Source organism: Giraffa tippelskirchi, chromosome 6 (assembly GCF_054371585.1).
Source record: "Giraffa tippelskirchi isolate mGirTip1 chromosome 6, T2T-mGirTip1v1.2.pri, whole genome shotgun sequence".
Classification (NCBI taxonomy): Eukaryota; Metazoa; Chordata; class Mammalia; order Artiodactyla; family Giraffidae; genus Giraffa; species Giraffa tippelskirchi.
In genome coordinates, this window is record NC_137280.1 from 48,468,800 (window position 1) to 48,487,128 (window position 18,329).

Below are 18,329 nucleotides of genomic sequence, written 5' to 3' on the forward strand. Positions count from 1 at the left end.
AAAGGAAAATAGAAAATAGAACTTGTGTTTTCAGTTTATAAGAAATTTAAACTTAAAAAAGACATATATTCAAATGCATATTGGTTTAAAGTTTATATCCCTGTTACTGTTGTTGTTTAGTTGCAATGTCGTGGCCGACACTTGTGGCCCCATGGACTGTAGCCAGCCAGGTTCCTCTGACCGTGAGATTTCCCAGATGAGAATACTGGAGTGGGTAGCCATTTCCTTCTCCAGAGGATCTTCCCCACCCAGGGATTAAACCTGGGTCTCCCACATTACAGGCAGATTCTTTCCTTGGTCTGAGCCACTGGGGAAGCCCTATAACTTTGGTTACCTTCTATTTTAAAGAATTTTCTGTTTCAAAAGCTAAGTCAAGGCCAGTCCTAGGTAGAAATGTGAATTTATTCATCTTGGCCTCCTCTGCAGCTAAACCCCTCTCTCCTTTCCTTGAAATCTGAAGTTATCTATCTTTTGAGTTATCCTCAATGAACTTCATTTTCAACTATTTGTCAATAAAACTTTTCTGAAACATTTGCTAACAAAATTCAAGCCCCTCCCACCCTTTTCCCATAAATAGTTCCCCCCCACCCCACCCCACCCGCCACAGGTAACCTTGGGAAGGAGCAATGGTGAGGATGAAAGTGAGAATGGTAATAAATAACTAATAATCTTGTCCACAAACAAGTACCAAGACGACCAGTGTGGCTGTTAGATACCCACAATTTGAAAACTTGGAGTATAACAAACAGAAATCTCATCATATCCAATGAAGCAAAGGCAGGAAGAGCAGATAGATCTGACAATGAACTCAAGGTTGGGAACTGGAAACCAGAAATCAAAGTCCTTCTCTCCACCTCTCTGAGGCCATGCAGCCTTCACTTTTCTCTGCAGCAGTGGACGTCACACACAAACAATGCATGCGCATGCCCTGTGGGAAATGGCTATGTAAGCCTTGACTTTACACAGCCTCGGTCTACAGTCCTGATGGGGTGCTGATTCCAAATTCCTAGGAAAGAGAACCTTCCTGGCCCAGGTGGAGTCAGGTGTCCAAGGCTGATCCATTCAGAGACAAGTGACCTCATAGAAATAACATCAAGGGAAACTTTGTTGCTGTTCAGAGACTCAGTTGTTTCCAACTCTTTGCGACCCCATGGACTGCAGCACGCCAGGCTTCCTTGTCCTTCACCATCTCCCAGAGTTTGCTCACACTCATGTCCATTGAGTCAATGATGCCATCCAACCATCTCATCCTCTGTTGCCCCCTTCTCTTCCTGCCTTCAATCTCACCTAGCATCAGGGTCTTTTCCAGTGAGTTGGCTCTTTGCATCAGGTGGCCAAAGTATTGGAGCTTCGGCTTCAGGATCATTAGCTACTGATGAATCTTTTTAGGCTAAATCTGCCTCAGTGAGTATGGTTCTGACAACACAGACAGCAAAAATATTTCGTAAGTTTAATCCTGCTCTTTCATAAGAAATGTTTGTCTGTATACTCTGATATAATTCAGTGAATGTTCAATTAAGAACCAAACTTTTACTAACCATTTACTATGTGCTACTGAGTGTTCAAGAACATTCCTTCTCTGGTCTTACTCTTTGGAAATCCACAAGCTGCTTGGGGGAGAGGAGGGGAGTAGGTGGGTGATGTTTACAACAGAACATTGGATCCTGCACAGGGTAGGGGAGGGGTTAGAAGTTCCATAGAAAATTCAGAAAAACCCTTTCTTATGAAAGTGAAAATACTTCTGCTAATTTTTTAGGATCAATTCCTCTTTCATTGGCACAGATGGGGCTGTGTGTGCATGCACACCTCATAAAAAATACAATGGGGATTTTTTTTTTTCTGAAGAAAGCAAAGAGAGGAAAGAACTCTGTGATAAAGCAATCCATGGGCTCTAAAGAATTTCTGATTTTCCATGAGGCTTGGGGGCCCATCTTGGTCCAGGAGGAGGCTCACAAGCTCCTCTTATCGGTAATAAAATCAACTTTATAGACCAATGGTCTTTCCTTTCTTTAGGATCACTGGGCCCATGATAATCTGATGAAGCTGAAAATCCTCTCCTCAGGAAGAAAAAGGAAAACAACTGTCACCTAATTTTTTTGCATATAATTGGAAGAAAACTTTTCCCCTCCAAAATTCTAGAAGAGTATATGGACTCCCTAATACTCATCCATGGAATCCTATTTAAGAACCCCTATTTCACACTGAACTCCCACAAGGTGGGGAACAGGTGGGGGATGTCATCATATCCTCTTTTATTCCTACATCCTGGCAGAAGGTCTCCAAGAATTTTTAACAAATATTGAGTGGTGGTAATAAAATTGATATTTAACATCTAGCATTTATTCAATGATTAGTAGCAAAATTTTTCTCTAAGCAAAATATAGCTAATTTAATCTTCACCACAACTTCTGAGGTAGATTTTATTACCTCTCTTTTATGGATGAGAAAATTGGTCAAAGAAGTTGCATAAGACATAAATGAATTAATTAAAATCCTTTCCAGGTCTCTTAAACCTAGCAGACCAAGGCTTAAGTTGTATCTTTCTTTAAGTTCTTCTTAAGTACTTACCTAAATTTAGTTGAGAGATAGTAACTCAGATTTCCTATAAGGAAAAAAAAGTTCCCATAAAGGAAATAACTTGTGTCATTTCACAGAGAATTAAAAAAAGAGGAAGAATGCCATGAAGTCCCACCTCTTCTTGTTCTGCAGCTTATGAACACCAGTAAGTTCCCCACGTGGTTTCTCATTCATCCCTTATTAAAAACAAAAAGTCTGTCCTGTGATTACCAAGGCAAAACTTCCAAACACCTAAAATAAGCAAATCTCACTATGGAGTTAATTTTAATGGCAGATCACAGATTCTTTCCAATGGACTGTCTAACATTTCCCAGAGAAGTGCACAGTGTTATTTGATTTTTGACTCCCATCTTCCTTCTCCGTTGGTATTTTTATTATGATTTGTTGTTGCTTTATTCTCTTCATTTCTTATTCTATATTAGTTTCATTTAAGTTCTCCCTAACCTACAAGCTTGATGAGCTGTCTATAAAGAAAGCAGGAAAGATATTAAAAATAAGAGGATTTTCCAGGTGGGTTCTCCCAAGCTCTCGGCTCTCTCGTTAGAATCAAGATTTTACAGTTACATCTGCATAGTTCTTTAAAAAAAAATAAAATAAAAAGGTTTATAAAGGGGAAAAATAGAAAAGGGTCCCAGATACCTCACTGCTCTTCACCCACCACCATCCAGCTGTGCAGTGTCATCAGAGGATAGTACAAAGACCCAGGGTGAGACCAACCATGAGTGCACTGAATCAGACTCCAGCTCCCTTTACACAGGCAACAGGAGATCAGTCTCTACCTGTCAACATGCCAGGCTAAAAGTCTTCATCCCATATTTATATATCACATTACATCTTATTGAGATTTGACTAGTTAATAAGAATTAAGGAAAGGACTTTCTCGGGTGGCTCAGTGGTAAAGAATCTACTTGCCAATGCAGGAGACACAGGTTCTATCCCTGTGATGGGAAGATCCCCTGGAGGAGGAAATGGTAACCCACTCCAGTATTCTTGCTGGGAAATCCCATGGACAAGAGGAACCTGGTGGGCTACAGTCCATGGGGTCACAAAAGGGTCAGGCACGACTTAGTGACTAAACAACAACAAACAGCATGTATTTAGTGTCTAGAGAAATGAAACAAAATAAGGTGCAAATCTGTTGAACCAACTTACTGAAATACTCTTTTTCTACCTCTAGAATCGGAAAGAAAGTGAAAGTGTTGGTCACTCAGTTGTGTCTGACTCTTTGCAACCCCATGGACTGTAGCCTGCCAGTCTGGGATTGGCTTCTCTCTCTATGGGATTCTCCAGGCCAGAATACTGAAGTGGGTAGTCATTCCCTTCTTCCTGACCCAGGGATGGAACCTGGGTCTCCAACATTGCAGGCAGATTCTTTACTGTCTGAGCCATGAGGGCAGTCCCTTTAAATACAAATCTAAGTGTCATTTTCAATACAAGGGTCAGAGTGTCTTATTTTAAATTACTGATGGGATATCCTGATGAAACCTTTAAATACTTACCTATGGGGCTAACTTAAGCTCCTTGACCCCGCACATGGAGCTCTATGAGATCTGAACCCGTGTCTTGATTTTGCCTTCAGTTTCACTTTCCACCTCCCACCTCTACTTGGAGTTCCCTGCACACACCCACTGCTGCACACACCTTGCCTTTGCTCAAATCTCTTCTGCCTAGAGTCCCTTGTCCACCTTCGTCTACTTCTATTAGATTCAGCAGAGGTGATGCCTCCTTCAGGAGGCTCTTCTGTTCCACGCTGGTCAGGTCAGGTTCACTTTATCTGTGGTCCAGTAAGACTAGCACCTACTTCTATCACTGGATTTAAATTGTTTTTATAAATAGGTGCTATTATGTCTGTTCAGCTGAGGTCAGTGCTGTCTATTTTGAGTTTGTATTTTCTGTCCCTGACACGGTGCTAGGCATATAAGGAGAGCTCAACACCCTTCTTTTAAATCAAAGAAAGAAACATAAAGATGTTTTAAAAACAAATTATCCAGATTTATTGTCTTCTTTTAGGGGTCCTGTTGCTACTTATGCATCAGGAATCACAACTAAAGTCAAGATTTTATTATTTTATAACATGAAGATTTCCCTCTAATTCAAATCTTAAAATGTTTCCCTGTTGATTAAATTCTTTGGGAAAATATTACGGTTGCTTTATGTTGCAAATTGCTTTTCATAAAATATAGAATTTTAAAAGCTTGTTTTAAAAAATGAATCTTTTGAATGCAATATTCATAATATTCCATATTAGATAGTAATATTTAATCATTTAATTTAGTCCCAGCATGTTAATATAAAAAGGTTTACATCTAATTTGGGCACTAATGTTCAATGTATTTTAGGAAAATGGGAGTTTATAAATTTGAAATTTATAAAGCATTAATTATATAGCATGCTTAGTGCTTTACGTAACAGATGTAATCTTCAGAAAATCTCCACTATTTGAGTGCCATTATTCTAATTTTACAAATGAGGAAACATTAGAAAGGTTAATGAACTTTTAAAAAAATTAATTATTAATTAATTTGGCTGCACTGGGTCTTAGTTGCAGCATGTGAGCTCTTAAGTTGCGGCACCTGGGATCTAGTTACCTGAGCAGGGATTGAACCCAGGCCCCCTGCCTTGGGAGCCCAGAATCTTAGCCACTGGACCACCAGGGAAGTCTCGGAACTTTCTTAATGAAGGATTATTTATCTTTTCTTTCAGTAGTTAGATTTGCTAAAATAAATGAGTTTATTCATTATTATCTTCTATTTCCTCATTCTTACCTAATCCTAGCCTCTAACTTCCTTCTTTTTCTTTCCACTAGGAACTTGATTATTGAGATACATTTATTATTACTTGCTCCCGGTAAGCGGAGAAGGCAATGGCAACCAACTCCAGTACTCTTGCCTGGAAACTCCCATGGACAGAGGAGCCTGGTAGGCTGCAGTCCATGGGGTCGCGAAGAGTTGGACACGACTGAAGCGACTTAGCAGCAGCAGCAGCAGCTCCCGGTAAGAATGCCTTTGAGAAAGTCAGATAGACCCGTCCCATTTCTGTGGTCAGTGGAAAAGTCACTCTCAGATAAAGCATGCACTGAACTCTCTTCCTTCAACACATAAAAAGTCTTTCTTTGCAAAAAAAAATTCCATCTCCCATATGCAGAGCTCAGATATTAGCAATCTTGATCCACCTAAACAAAGAAGCAACTAAAAATACTCTGCCCTTGTCCACGGAAACAAGCAGAAGAGACTCATTGGAGTTCACTCGCTCTACTGAGCTGTCAACCTCCCTTGGTCCCTCCAAGCACATTCACTCCTTGCTTTTAGCAAGTTTCGTTACATTGTTTCCAAGTCCACTTCACCTAAATACCAAAAAGTCTTTGGGAGAAAAATAGTCCTCTCAGATATACTGACAATCACAAGAGATGGCAGCTGAAAGCAAGGGAAGACCCTGGGACACTGCAGAAGTGTATAGAATGTTAACATCCATGAATGACATATTCAAGAAGTTTGTCTAGGATCAACACGGTAGACTGACTTTCAACTTGAAATTCTCAAGTAAGGATGTTATAAGAACAAGTGCTCACTGCCTCAGCTCAGAATGCCACACACGGATTCTCACTGGAAATGCTAAGTTGAAATTTTAGTAAAGCTGTTTAAGTTAGACCGAGGATAAAACAGATCTCGAAGAGTCCTGCAGTATTACAGGTTAGGAGTCGCAGCAGATGACAAATACCTTTAATTAAACAGGGATGCAAAGGTATCAACCTGAGTTTGCAGTGAACCAGGCTGCAAACATTAACTTCACAGGCAAGGTCCTCTCGAACACAGTTTACTTTTCTCCTTTCTCAAGTTTATTTAAGTAGCTTTCCTCCTCTGTATATTGCATGCAATTTCAGCATGTTTTGTTGTTTTAAAGATACTGTTCAGTAAGGTGTGTACATGCATGTTTGAGTATGTGTGTGTTTAATTTTTCGTGGCAAGGAACTGCTATCTCTGATGAATTGGTTTCATTTAACCAAATTAACTGTTAGTTATATGAAAGATTAGGCAGTATTATCTTATACTGGTATGCAGTTATACCGAACTACAAAATGTACATCAAGGGCCAATTAAACATGAAGAACTACTGATAATTATGAGAGCTGGTTAATATTTCTGAATTATTAAGTCTGACAGCATAATCCTGCTTTCTGTGTTGTTTGGTCTATTGATACCAGATACTTAATGCATAGTAAAATGTGACAGTACAGTGGAAGTTAATGCTATTTTGCAAAACAAGGAAAATGACTGTGTGGAACGTGAAATGCAGCAGGCAGAAGTCAGAATTAGTTTTAAACAGAAGGGTGGCTGTAAGTCTGAAACCGTATTAAACTTCAAACACTGTTAGATCTTATTTCAGCATGCAGTGGAAGTTAGAGGGCTGCAATAATCTTCCACCATGACACCTGCTTAGAGACTATCCCTTTCCAGTGTCATTGGAACTCTTTCATCTTTGAGGACAATGCTTTGGGGTCATGGGTCATTTGCCATCACACTGATGTTCAACAGTGGTTCAGTGATGCTGATGGTAAACTTTTTTTCTCAAGTACTCAAAACCACTTTCTACAAAGCAGCATCAGAGATGAGAGAGAACCATGCATCAGAGGAGCTTCCCAGGTGGCTCAGTGGTAACGAATCCACCTGCCAATGCAGAAGACCTGGGTCAATTCCTGGGTCAGGAAGATCCCCTGGAGAAGGAAATGCCAACTCACTTCAGTATTCTTGCCTGGAAAATCCCAGAGACAGAGGAGCCTGGCAGGTGACAGTCCAAAGGGTCGCAAGGAGTCGGACACGACTTAGTGACTAAACAACAACAACAACAAGTGATACAAGAGAGAAAAATTCACAAGGCCTAATTATGCATTATACATGATAGATTATTACAAGAGCAGATTAATACTCCTGAATTATTAACTCTGACAGTACAATTATGTTATTTTCTTGTTTCTTCTGTTGATACCAGATGTTTAATGCAGAGTAAAATGTGACTGCAACATTATCTGTACATGTAGCTAGAAAATACAAAAGTGCACACTATCACGAATATAAAGACATATAAAATATATAAGACAAACCATATATTCTTCAGGATTTTTACTCTCATTTAAAGTAAGTGAATCCCCCATAGAAACGATAAGGGAATTTTCTATGACTAATGAGACAGCATTTTATCTCTTCGATTATAAAATATGTCACTTTTGTTAATTGGGCTCTCCCCGTGGCTCAGCAGTAAAGAACCCACCTGTAATGGAGAGCAGCAGTAGCCATGGATTTGATTCCTGCTTGGGAAGATCCCCTGAAGAAGGAAATGGCAACCCACTCCAGTATTCTTGCCTGGGAAATCCCATGGACAGAGGAGCCTGGCAGGCTACAGTCCATGGTGTGGCAAGAGTCAGACGTGCCTTAGCAACTAAACAACAAACAACAAGTTGCAGAGGTGTGGGATATGATGTATCAGACTCTGTCCACATAAACTGAAATTTCAGTTGGTATCAACCCAAGACAGTGAAATATCTTAATGATATTAGCCATGCATGCATGCATGCTAAATCGCTTCAGTGCGTACAACTCTTTTCAACCCCGTGGACTGTAGCCTGCCAGGCTCCTCTGTCCATGGGATTCTTCAGGCAAGAATACTGGAGTGGGTTGCCATGCCTTCCTCCAGGAGATCTTCCTGACCCAGGGATTGAACCTGCATCTCCCATGGTTCCTGCTTTGCAGCGGAGTCTTTACTGCTGAGCCACTGGAGAAGCCCAATGTTTTTAGCTAAGTAATGACATGAAACATGCTAAGTATATTTATGTATGTTATTTGGATCTTAAATAATAGTATGCTTACCAATAGTTAAGCATACTACATGTATTTACTTAATTTTTATAATAGCCCTATGAGGTGAGAACTAGCATTATCCTCACTTTACAGATACAGAATAGACAAAACCAGGTTAAGCAAGTTAGCTAAGATTATTCAGATATTAAATGGCAAAACTGAGCTTTGAACTCAGAGAATCTGATTTCTGAGGCCACAAACTTAAAATAAATGTTAAGGTGAGCAGAAGAAGATGACAGAGGAGTAAGAGGGGAGATTGCCTGCCTCCCCACAAATACATCAGAAACTCATCAAAATAGGGAACAACTCCTACAGATCAACTTCTAAACAACAGCAGAAGATCCCAGTCCTCCAAAAATGCAAGCTAATCTCCTTGGAAGGAGAAATGAAACCAATATTGTAAAGCAATTATCCTTCAATTAAAAATAAATAAATAAACAATACATGTTAACACTATCACTGCCCCCAGGCTACCTCCAACACCCTCATTCGACTCTCCCTTACATTCAGCCTAACTGTTGTTTAGGACACAAAGTCATGGCTCTAGCTGATGGGAAGCCTCTATCTTCTTGTTAATAGGATATGGGGATTAAAAAATATGCAAATATTCACATATTACTGTATGATTTTAATTCTTTAACAATGGTTTTTCTACTTTATAGCGTCAGTTCAGTTCAGTTGCTCAGTCGTGTCTGACTCTTTGCGACCCCATGAACCGCAGCACGCCAGGCCTCCCTGTCCATCACCAACTCCCGGAGTCCACACAAACCCATGTTCATTGAGTCGGTGATGCCATCCAACCATCTCATCCTCTGTCGTCCCCTGCTTCTCCTGCCCTCAATCTTCCCCAGCATCAGGGTCTTTTCCAATGAGTCAGCTCCTCACATCAGGTGGCCAAAGTATTGGAGTTTCAGCTTCAGCATCAGTCCTTCCAATGAACACCCAGGACTGATCTCCTTTAGGATGGACTGGTTGATCTCCTTGCAGTCCAAGGGACTCTCATGAGCTCTTTCAGGTGAAACAGCTTCTCTTACTTACCAGATCATTCAATTCTACTGTCCTTCAATGGCTAGAAACTTAATCCTCAAGTTTCAGTTTTAAAGGAACCTAAGCAATCACAGGCAAAGAAAATGCAGAGACCAGAGATGTTGTATTAATAACTAGTGTCAGATCCGTAGTAGTTCCCTCTGCATAAATGGCAACCCTGGTTGTACCAGCACTTGTTTAACTTGAATTAAAACAAAATATAAAGCTCCAAAGAATTCTAGGTTGTTTATATACAAAATAGTCAAATCCCATTTTTTTTTGCCACTTCTGAAAAGTATTTTGACAAAAAATAAGGTTTCATTTTAGCAAACTATTTTAAATGATTGTTTTTTCTTTTTAAAAAATATTATTTATTTACTTATATATTTATTTTTGGCTGTGCTGGGTCTTCATTTCTGCATGGATTTTTCTCTAGTTGCTTTGAGTAGGGGGCTACTGTCCAGTTGCAGAGTGTGGGCTTGTCATTGCAGTGGCTTCTTTTGTTGTAGAGTGACTCCTTGTCTCTAGAACAAAAGCTCCATAGTTATGGCACAACAGTTTAGTTTCTCCACGGCATGTGGGATCTACCCAGACCAGGGATTGAACCCGTGTCTCTTGCATTGGCAGGTGGATTCTTAATCACTGAGCTACTGGGGCAAAGTATTTTAACAAAAATAATTGCTTGGTATTTATAAGAGGATTATATATAGTATGGGCTTCCCTGGTAGCTCAGTTGGTAAAGAATCCACTTGCAATGGAGGAGACCCTGGTTCGATTCCTGGGTTGGGAACATCTGCTGGAGAAAGGACAGACTACCCACTCAGCCTTCTTGGGCTTCCCTTGTGGCTCAGCTGGTAAAGAATCCACCTACAATGCAAGAGACCTGGGTTCAATCCCTGGTTTGGGAAGATCCTCTGGGGAAGGAAAAGGCTACCCACTCCAGTATTCTGGCCTGGAGAATTTCACGGACTGTATAGTCCATGGGGTTGCAAAGAGTCAGACACGACTGAGCAACTTTCATTTTCACTTTATATATAGTATACACTTTCACTTTATATATAGTATACATATATATATCGATACTTGTTCAAATTTCTTTTTATGTAGCTTATATTATTACAACAACTGTCATCAGAATTTCTTTTAGGAATAGGGATGTCTTTCTAAACAGACATTCTTTAGAGGGGAAGGAAGTGGTGAATTACTAAAAGGAAGGAAGAAAGAAGGTATATTGAAGAACAATTAGCAATTTCTCTCAGACAACACTCCTCTCACTCTCTCCCCTTATTGCCAACATGGTCAGGTTGTGTAATAACACTCAGGAATGCTCGTACAAGGATGTGAATATCAAAGGACTCAGTTTCAGCCACAGTGCACATGGTTCAGGCACAGGTAACAAGAGGCACCAGTTAAAGAGCCCAGAAGGGGACTTCTCTGGTGGTCCAGTGGTTAAGAATCCGCCTTCTGATGCAGGGGATGCTGGCTCAATCACTGGTCAGGGAACTAAGATCCCACAAGCCACAGAACAACTGAGCCTGAGCACCACAACAAAAGATCTCCAGGTGCTGCAACTAAGACCAGAAGCAGAATTCTTAGGATGCAAGAATCTTAAAGAAGGCTTTCAGTCACTACAGGCCCAGGAATTAAAATGTTGGAGGCGATTTCCACTGACCCATCAGTATAACTGAGCAGGATACCATGGGGTCTTTCGGGGACAGGCCCTTCCTCATATCCTCTGCTGTAGCTCCTTTCTGAAGCACTTAGATAATAGTATCTGATGCATACTTCCTGAGTTATTTCAATACAGTTCAGTCACTCAGTTGTGTCTGACTCTTTGCGACCCCATGGACTGCAGCATGCCAGGCTTCCCTGTCCATCACCAACCCCCAGAGCTTGCTCAAACTCATGTCCATTGAGTTGGTGATGCCATCCAACCATCTCATCCTCTGTCATCCCCTTCTCCTCCTGCCATCAATCTTTCCCAGCATCTGGGTCTTTTCCAAGGAGTCAGTTCTTCGAATCAGGTGGCCAATGTATTGGAGTTTCAGCTTCAGCATCAGTCCTTCCAATGAATATTCAGGACTGATTTCCTTTAGGATTGACTGGTTTGATCTCCTTGCAGTCCAAGGGACTCTCAAGGGTCTTCTCCAACACCACAGTTCAAAAGCATCAATTCTGCGGCACTCAGCTTTCTTCACCGTCCAACTTTCACATCCATACGTGACTACTGGAAAAACCATAGCTTTGAATAGACGGACCTTTGTCAGAAAAGTAATGTCTCTGCTTTTTAATATGCTGTCTAGGTTGGTCATAGCTTTTCTTCGAAGGAGCAAGCGTCTTTTAATTTCATGGCTGCGGTCACCATCTGCAGTGATTTTGGAGCCCCCCAAAATAAAGTTTCTCGCTGTAACAGATGCTAAAACCACCACCAAATGAAACCACCACTACTTGATGAGCATGTAGCCCCCAGATGTACTAGCCCCTAAGGTTTGATCATGTAAGAGTGGGACCATAAAGAAGGCTGAGCACTGAAGAATTGATACTTTCAAACTGCGGTGCTGGAGAAGACTCTTTAGAGTCCCTTGGACAACAAGGAGATCAAACCAGTCGATCTTAAAGGAAATCAACCCTGAATATTCATTGGAAGGACTGATGCTGAAGCTGAAGGTCCAATACTTTGGCCACCTGATGTGAAGAGCCGACTCATTGGAAAAGACTTTGATGCTGGGAAAGGTTGAGGGCAGAAGCAGAAGTGGGTGACAGAAGATGGTTAGATGGCATCACCGACTCAATGGACATGAGTTTGAGCCAACTCCAGGAGATAATGAAAGGCAGGGAAGCCTGGTGTGCTGTAGTCCATGGGGTCACAGAGTTGGACGTGACTTAGCTGCTGAACAATAGCAAGCACCCAGTTAAATGGAACCTCGGTCCCATTATCAGCATTTGGAAGATACAGGCATTTGTGGATATGGAAGTTTTAGGGTACTCAAAGAACAGTGAACTAGAGGACAAACTAATTACTAAAGTTCTATGAAGAAAAAAACGAAAAGACTTGGGATATTTGAGAATTGCTTCTCTCTGAGAACAATTTTGTTTCTAGTATATTTAAGGACATGGCACACTGGGCAACTGCTGAATTTGGAGGGGTGGCTCTCAATACTGATTGAACATTACATTCACCTATGACGCAGGTGAATAAATAGCCGTAGAGGTGAGAGAGCCGACCTAGTGGACACCTGAGAGGCAGTTCAGGGTGCTTGGCGGAAAAGATGGAACGAAGGTGGAAGGAACTGGAGACACAGTCAAGAGGGATAATGTTGGGTCTTATGGCTTATAGTGAACACTCTGACTTTCATTCTGCTGTTTTTCATAACAAAAGCATTTTATTTGGAAAAAGTAAGATTATACTGAAATAAGGAAAGCACTGTTTGTATTGAAAGAAGATTGTTGATAACAGAATAATTATAGCAGAAGCTGGCATTTGATGTGGTCACAATTTGAAGAAGATGAAGGAATTTGAACTATTATTTTAGAATTTATTTTTAACTGGAGGATAATTGTTTTACAGTGATGTGTTGGTTTCTGCCATACAACAATGTGAATCAGCCATAGGTATACATATGTCTCCTCCCTCATGAACCTCTCTCCCACCCCACCCCTCATCCCAAACTTCTAGGTTGTCAGAGTACTGGTTTGAGCTCCCTGTGTTATACAGCAACTTCCCACTAGCCACCTATTTTACATATGGTAATGTATATGTCTCAATATTACTCAATTTTGTCTCACCCTTTCCTAGCCCGTAGGGTTTCCCAAGGAGCTCAGTTGTAAAGAATCCATCTGCTATTGCAGGAGACATGGGTTCAATCCCTGATCCAGGAAGATCCCTTGGAGAAGGAAATGGCAACGCACTCTAAAACCCCATGGAGCCTGGAGGGCTACAATCCAGGGGGTTGCAAAGAGTCAGACATGACTTAGCAGCTGAGTTTTGGTTTAGCTCCCTCCCCAACTGTGTCCACAAGTCTGTTCTCTATGTTTGCGTCTCTTCTCAGTAAGAAAAGAATCTGCTGAAGAGTTTTACGCAGAGAAGAGACATAATCAGACTCATGTTTAACAAAATCATTCTGGGTATTGTGTTGAGAATGACAGCAAAGGGACACAGGCAGGGAGACCAATGAGGAAACAACTGCAGTCGTCCAAGTGAGAGATGATGGTGTCTTGGATTAGGGTGATTTCTGATGAAGGTCAGGGGTCTGAGAATTGATATTACCTACTTATAAGATAATACATTAAACTCTGTTTCACAGCTTCTGGCAGAAGACATGAGACTCTTGGGTCAGAGACAAAGGACTTTATTGCTCACAGCATAACAAGCAGCACGAGTGTCAAATTTGTGTTGGTTCCCCTTGTCCTGCCAAGTCCCTTGGAGGCAATATGGGTGGGCCCAAATGAATGCTGCATAACTGGTGGGTATGTGTGGCAGCTGTGGAACACTGAGCTTAGGAAATCCATCTCTTTTACAGCACTAAGCAGTAAGCCAACCTGTTCTTTATCCCTCATCTCATGACATTACTCCATCCCTTCAGGTTGCTCGCTGCAAACATAACCCTAAGAAGTGTCCTAAGCAAGGCGTGGGCAGGACCTGCCACTCTTGGGGTACTTGGGAAGAATGTACAGGCACTTTCAGGTGGGTGGCTAGTAGGTTGGAGTGAGAAGTAGTCAGATCCTCAACATATTTTTTAAATAAAGTTAACAAGATTTTTCTGGGGCCTTTGTTCAAAATATTTTTGTAAATGATCCATCTTTCACTAGTTTATTTTGTTTGAGAACAGTTTCATCTGCAAAGCTCTGGGAGTACCTTATATTCACTTCCAGTATACTGAATACATCTCACCCCACCCAAATCTAAACTTCAAAATAGTGCATCTAGGTCACAACGTGCTTGAAGATTCTCAGATGAAAGAACAGATTAACATCTGAGTGTTTTACTTTGTCAAAATCTGTCAGCTAGTAAGATAATGCAGTAGAAACAGTATAGCTTATAAAAAGTGGAGAAATGATAATTTAATTTTTCTAAGGAAAATATTATTTTGTCACAAATTCTACTACTTGTATCATCAGCTTCTAGAAGATACCCACTTTCAAACCATATCTTGCATTTGTGCAAATTTCCAATTATAACCTTCTTTAACTTTACCAGAGATTCAAATATCCAAATTTGCAAGCTAATACTTGCAATATCTTTATCAAAGGGCCAAATGTATAAACTTGCTGTATCATGCACTTTTTTTAAATAACAGGAATGATGAAATTAACATTCAAGTTGTTGCAAGCAACACTGCAGAAAACCAAAGTGTGTTTGAACTTCTTAGTTTCTAAGTTTTTTAGTTCTCCAGATTACAGTCATACAAAATCAAAGGATGATGAAAGCTCAACCACTAGAGTACGATCAGTGAAAAGCCTTATTAATATGTTCCACTGAAGCATGTCGTCCTGTTAGAACATTACTTCGTGCTGTTGTTCTCAATACTGACTAGACATTGAGTCACTATCTTTGAAAAATGTAGTCTGCAGCAAATGATTTTTGGGCTTCCCAGGTGGTGCTAGTGGTAAAGAATCCACCTGCCAATGCAGGAGACATAAGAGAGGCAGGTTCAATCCCTCAGTTGGGAAGATCCCCTGGAGAAGGGTATGGCAACCCACTCCAGTATTCTTGCCTGGAGAATCCCATGGGCAGAGGAACCTGGTGGGCTACAGCCAATGAGGTTGCAGAGTCAGACACAACTTAAGCTACTTAGTAACATTGATTTTCAAAGAAGAGTAAACTATAAAATTGGGGAGCACACATTTAGCAGTCTTCACACAGCTTGAATGAAGGCAAAAGACCCTGATTTTACCAGAAAAGAGTGTTCCATTAATGAGAACTTGAACTTGACTTTGCTACAGGAAAAGTTTTGTGAGTGTTTTTTCCCCCAGGGTAAAGGATATCCTCTCCTGAAAACCTTCCATTCCCCAATGCGTTCTTTTCTCCCTTCACCAAATCACACATTTATTTCGCTATCAATGATTTCAGTGGAGAGTTAAAGTATTTCCTGCTTGACAAAGAAAATTAACACACTCTTATTTTGACTCACATGCTCATCTTTAGTCACTTTATTTAGAATGAACCTATTCTGCCTGCTAAGTCGCTTCAGTCGTGTCCGACTCTTTGCGACCCGTTGGACTGTAGCTCACCAGGCTCCTCTGTCCATGGGATTCCCCATGCCTTCCTCCAGGGGATCTCCCCCACGGAGGGATCAAACTCGCATCTCTTATGTCTCCTACAGTGGCCGTGGGTTCTTTACCACTAGCGCCACCTGATCGACTCTGCTCCACAGAAAATCAAATTTCTCCCTTTATAAAACCAGAACCCAGTGACCCCACTAACAAACTACCAGCTTATGAGGTGCCATATCAGCAGCCAACTGATCTTTTATGTGATATTTATCTTACCTCAACCTAAGATGGGAGAAGTCAGTGGCACCCCACTCCAGTACTCTTGCCTGGAAAATCCCATGGACAGAGGAGCCTGGTAGGCTGCAGTTCATGGGGTCGCAAAGAGTTGGACACGACTGAGCAACTTCACTTTCACTTTTCACTTTCATGCATTGGAGAAGGAAATGGCAACCCACTCCAGTGTTCTTGCCTGGAGAATCCCAGGGACAAGGGAGCCTGGTGGGCTGCCGTCTATTGGGTTGCACAGAGTTGGACACGACTAAAGCGACTTAGCAGCAGCAGCAGCAGCAACCTAAGATTCTAGGAGTTTCAATGTGTATCATTTTTCTTATAAAATAGAAGACAAACCTTTGGAAAGCTGTTCATGAAGATGACAGAAAAATCTATTCAGTGTAGTATGTATAGTCATAGTCACTTCAGAGTCCATGAATCTGATTCTAGGATTTGATTCATTGAAAGTTTACACTTATGGAATTCTTACAATGTGCTAGACATTGTAGTAAATGCTTCATATGCGTTATCTCATATGGGCATGGGTTCTATTATTCTCAATTTCTTATAGATAAAAATTGAAAGCTACAGAAAAGGTAAAGAAGTTGCTAAAAGCCACTTGGCTACTAACGACCCAGTGATTCTACTTATTTAATCATTTCCCTATAAACTACCTCACTTTATATTTCTTCTTGTTTGCAAAACAAATATGTAACGCTCAAGAAAATAATAATTGACTATAAAGCTATTTTCATCTACAGTGCTAGTGTCAGCATTCAGTGTGTTTTTTATTTTATATAAACATACATTATTGTAAATATATTTACATATAAATAATGTATAATTGAGGGCTTCCCAGGTGGCTCAGGGGTAAAGAATCTGCCTGCCAATGTAGGAGCCGCAGGAGACTTGGGTTTGATCCCTGGGTTGGGAAAATCCCCTGGAGAAGGAAATGGCTACCCACTCTAGCTTCTTGCTTGGAAATTCCCATGGATGGAGGGGATGGCTACAGTCCATGAGGTTGGAAAGAGTGGGACATGACTGAACACATATGTATGAATGTATAATTATTTATAAAACATGAATATTCATTATATATTAAAAAATGTTAAAGTCTATCCAACCCCCATCTAAAGTTAGCTAATTAGAAATTCAGCTTTCTTTGTTAATGTAATTTACAAAAATTATTGAAAGGAAGAGATTCTGCTATTTCTTCTTTCAGGGTAACTTATGGTCTTGGCAAGATTAGCCTGCCTGATCTCTTTTGTTTATACTCTGCTAATTTGGGGAGAGAAAGCAGAAGCTTTACAGCAGCTTAATTTAGCAAAACACTTGATTAAACCAGTTACTCTTTTGTAGTAAAATTACAGAAGCTATCAGAATGCATGGTATCAGTGCTCTGATAGGACTTGACCTCCGTGTGTTTGAACCGGATCTGAGAAACAGATCTGTCTGCTATTTGTAAGCTTTTAGAATTCTTTCCCTGCTCAAAATGCTCTGTTATCAAGTTGGTGAGAGGTAGGAGTGTGTGTGTGCTCAGTCATTAAGTTGCATCCAACTCTGAAACCCCATGAACTGTAGCCCACCAAGCTCCTCTGTCCATGGGATTTCCCAGGTAAGAATACTGGAGGACACAATCAAAAAAGATTCTTTATTCATAATGCTATTAATATTTGGAGTGATGTTCTTCTCTAAAAAATGAAAGTGTTACTAAATTACTGCTATGTTAAGATGCAGTAACAAAACTTTCATCCAAACTAAGTGGAAAAGCACAAGAATTCCTAAGGATCTGCTGACTATGTACACAGGTATACCTTACTGCTAATTCTTTGTTGGGCATCTCACATCAACTTCCAGGAACCTTCTAGTTGCCCACTGTACCCCTCAATTTTGAATGAGACTCAGTATTTCTGATCCATTTCCATAGTATGATTGCTTGAAGTAGCACTGTTTTAGTAGGGTTTCAGCCTCCATATGGCTGAGATTAAAAATGAATACAACTACACATCTGTCAGATGCAACTCATTTTTTAATGAAGCCTCAGAATGTTAAGTGACGTTTCTGTTTGCTTGTTTTGCGGTATGGCATCACTTCTCTTATGAGCTCAGGAAAGCGACTATTTTCTTGTATTTCTCTATTTTCTTTCATTTATTTCCATTAGTCTGTTGAAATTGAACCTATTCTTCTTTCCCTGAGGCATGCAACATGTATAAATATGCATCATCATTTTACCCTCTCCTTCTTTCCCACTCTCAAAGTAACCACTATTTACAAAAACTGACTTTTCAGTTATTGGGTGAAAAAAAATTACTTGAAGATGCTCAGAAGACAAATATGCAAATAAGAATCCTTAGAGAGATATCACACGTATTTCATTTTATTCATAAATGA

At 40.5% G+C, this 18,329-nt stretch overlaps 2 long non-coding RNA genes across 2 annotated transcripts in view; one reads left to right on the forward strand and one right to left on the reverse strand.

The window, feature by feature from the left end:
* Nucleotides 1–2,071, forward strand: part of LOC145510994 (uncharacterized) — a 35,087-nt gene extending 33,016 nt beyond the window's left edge. The window contains exon 3 of the long non-coding RNA XR_014057359.1: nucleotides 2,014–2,071. This is a non-coding gene — a long non-coding RNA (uncharacterized LOC145510994). The remainder of the gene's footprint in view (nucleotides 1–2,013) is intronic.
* LOC145510995 (uncharacterized) overlaps nucleotides 1–18,329 on the reverse strand; it is a 92,534-nt gene that overhangs the window by 45,028 nt on the left and 29,177 nt on the right. The window lies entirely within an intron of this gene.